Consider the following 3,943-nt stretch of genomic DNA (forward strand, 5'->3'; position numbering starts at 1 on the left):
AGAAGACCCAGGTTTGAATCCTAGCACCCACATGGCAGCTAACAACCATCTGTAACTCCAGTTCCGGAGAACCAATCCCATCTTCTGACCTCCATGGGCATTGCATGACATGGGTGCTCTTATATACATGCAAGAAATACACTCATACACATAAAAAATTAAAATAATAAAATATTTAAAAAAATAAAATTATGTTACACATTCATCACTAATGTTTTTGATCAATATAATGTAAATATTGTAAAATTAAAGTCTTCATTTGCCAATCAGCTTCTCAGAGGCAAGCATATCTTTTCTGAGACATGTTAGCTGGTTTTTCCTGAATTTATAAATACACTTTCCACCAAAAATGTGGGATGAATGCTCACTGTGCACATTGCCCTGCAAGTTAGTTTATCCACTGGCATCGTTCCATATCAGCTTCTGTAGGGCTGAGATACTCCCTTTACAGTGCACAGGGTTCCACTCGGGGGATGGATCATAATTATGTTAACCAGTTCCACTTCAGTAGATATTGATTTTTCCCCTATGTTTGTGTTATTTAAAGAGTATTTTCAGATGTTGCTGTACTGCTATTGCTGTAGCCTTTGCATTCTCATTTTCATGGAACTGGTAGATGTCTTAATAATAAAGGTCACCTTTTGAATACTATTTGTACAATTTAGAAAGTCTGACATTCCAGAAAACTGAAAACCAAATTTCATATTTCGATCATCTATTGTAATGATACTGTCCCCAAATTTTAGACCGTTGTCATCTCTCTCTGGTTCTGGATGCTGACTGGGCATTGATGGCCAGCTTTATTGTAGGTCAGTAGTGTCCAGGGTTGTGGTTTTTCAATGCTCAGTCGACTGGTGATGTCTCTCATGAGATCTTCACCTAGAATTAGGCACTTCACCACTTCTTGCTCTCACACTACACTTCCTGTTGATGGTTGGGATTCTCAAAGAAGGAGAGCAATTCTACTTCAATGTGGTAACTCGTTTTCAAGAAACAGAAAACAGAGGTCACCAAGTCAGCTAAGGGCTGTGGCTGTAATTGGTGCAGTATTACAGCGACCATTTCCTTTTGGATCAGTCATGGGACCAACTGTAATTCAACAAGGTAGAGAATCCAATTCTTGATGGAGGAATGGCAATTCCGTACTGCCAAGGACATGTGGGAAAACCAGCATGGAAAATGCTCTCTGCTGTATATCACACATATCTCCCAGGAATAGAGTTCCTGTGCTATCTTGCTGTGCTGTGGCTGTAAAAGGAATCTGACACTGATTGCTTGCCTGTCACTGTATTGGTGTTGCAGTTTTGCCACACTTTTTATATGTAATGTGTACAAGTTACATGAATGTAGTTCTCATTTCAATGGATGCTAAATGTCTGCTATACATTTAGTCCTTGGACCCACAGAGATAAGTGTCAAACATTTCATATCCTCAGAATACCTTCATTCCATTTAAGGATAACAAACTGGAAGTATAGATTGAGAACTCACCATCAATACACAGCATCCAGTATATGAGCTCTGTTAGCTTACACAGAGGAAGAGGGTATTAAGGAAGACTAATTAGTAAAGATCAGGGAGCAAGAAGCCCCTTGCCTCACAATACTGTGGCAGGGAAGCAGGAGAAAGGATGAAGCAACAAGACAGGAGATGACAAGAGTCAGTCCAAGTAGGTCTGCAAAGTGCATTCCATGGAATCACAAGTACTTTTGCCAGGGTCTAGTAGTATAGTGAACAGCAGCTGGTTTCAGATTAAAATGCTGCGAGAAAGGCGAGGAAGAAGAAACTATCTGCTCAATCTGGTTATCTCCCATGTTCACCTGTGTGTTTTGGTATACTCCAGTTTTAGAGACATTATTTTCATCTCCATATTTCCAACAAACTTTATGCTGTAACTCCATGACATGCAACTTTAAAGCCAAGTTATTTCCTGATAATTATTTCTCTCTGCTTAAATACATTGTGGCTATGTGGCTTGTTTCCCCCTCACATGCTGTCTTACCATTTAGGTAAGCTGCATTCCCTGTCTCAAGAAACTTGGCACACCATGCTTTAAAATGTCAACTTTAGGAAATTATTCTTGAAGATCTAAATTTTCCATTTTATGTGTCCCTACTTAAAACACAAACTTTCTTGGTTTTATGACATCTTGTGATGAATAATACTGTACTGAGAAGGGATACAGACGAGCAGTGGGAGAGCATGTAATTTTTTAACATAAGCATGAGAAAATGTATTATACTGGGACATTGAGAAAATAATTTGAATTTCTTTAAAACATATAATTTCTTCTTTATAAATCTCGCTGCCATTTCTAATAGGAATGAGAAAAGGAAATAGTTTCTACTGACCATGGCCTGTATTCTCACACAAATGGTATCTGACTTTATAGTTAAAAGTGTACTCTAGGGAGAGATGATCATCCTCAATTATACAAGGGACTAGTGAGACCCCCAGAGATTGAATTATTTGTTCAAATTTTCATTGCTCAATTAAGAGTCAGAATTTGAACAAAAAATTTCCCAAACCTTTACTTTCAATTATTTAGACTGCCCCCATTCCTATCAGTACATGAGACTTACCTACTTTTCTGGCTTTTGTGTTCCAGTATCTCAAGTTAAAGTTCAAATCTATTATCTGGGCTCTTCCACTATATATTATGTGTCAGTCAAAACTCTTTTGGTTGCTCTGAACAGAAACTCAATTCAAACTGACTTAAGAAAAGAAGTTTATTGGCACTCACAGGTGAATGATCTGTTGGATAATAGAATTCAGGCATAATTGGGTCCAGGGTCTTAAGAAAGGTCAGCAGAAATCTCTCTATTCATATATACAGCCATCTTTCACTGTATGGGCCTCTTTCCCAGACAGGTTGTCCCCATGTAGAGGCAAACTTCTCCAAACACTTCCTGGGATTGATATGACAAGACAGTTTCAGTCATATGTCCTGAACCAGTCCCGGTGATGGTGGGGATGTATGATCTTATGGCTGTGCTTCAGGCAGAAGCTCACTTGTTGAGCCTTATTCAATGGGAATTAGAAGTAGGGAAAGGGTTCAGTACAGGAAAAATCTGCAAGGAAATCCTGGACAGTTACAAATAACATATGCCTCCCCCCTCCTTGCTCTCACTCTTGCTCTCTTTTGCTCTCTCTTAACTCTCTCTCACACACACAGAGGTACATACACCCAGATAAATCTAAACCTGGGTTCTACATATGAGAGAAAATATAGCATTTCTCTTTTGAATCTGCTTACTTTAGTGAAAATAATCATTTCCCAGTTTTATTCATTTTCCTGAACAACGTCATTATTTCATTTTTCTTTATCACTGAATAAAATTCCATTGGGTGTTTGCACCACGTTTTCTTTATCTATTCATCTGTCGATGAGCATCTAGGCGGGTTCCATTTCTCAATATTATGAATAGTGAAGCAAGAAATACGAATGTGCCCGTGTTTCTGAGGAATAATGACTTAGAGTCCTTCCAGTACATACCCAACTGTGATATGGCTGGGCCACATTGTAGCTCCACTTCTTGTTTTTCAGGGACTTCCATACTGTCTCCCATAGTGGCCTCACTTGTTTACATTCCCAACCTCAGTGTGTGAGGGCTCCTATTTCCCCATGTTCTTGCCAGCATTCTCTGTTGTTTGTTGCCTTGCCGATCGCCTTTCTGACTGGGTTGAGATGGACTCGCAAAGCAGTTATAATTTGCATCTAAGGATGCTGGACACTTTTTCAAATATTTGCTGGTAGTTTGTATTTCTACTTTTGATAACCATGTATTCAGTTCATTAGCCTTTTGTTTTAAATATTATTTTTATTTTATGTATATGAGTATATTGCCTGCATGTATGTGAGTGCACCTGTGTCATGCAATGCCACGGATGTCAGAAGAGGGCTTCAGATTTCCCCTGGAACTGGAGTTAAAGATGGTTTGTA

General features: G+C 38.8%; 1 pseudogene; it reads right to left on the bottom strand.

Moving 5' to 3' along the window:
* Positions 1-3,569, bottom strand: part of LOC103727444 — a 9,187-nt pseudogene extending 5,618 nt beyond the window's left edge.
* Positions 3,570-3,943: the final 374 nt, after the last annotated feature.

The sequence above is a fragment of the Nannospalax galili genome, unplaced genomic scaffold, assembly GCF_000622305.1.
Source record: "Nannospalax galili isolate Female #2095 unplaced genomic scaffold, S.galili_v1.0 scaffold128, whole genome shotgun sequence".
Lineage (NCBI taxonomy): Eukaryota > Metazoa > Chordata > Mammalia > Rodentia > Spalacidae > Nannospalax > Nannospalax galili.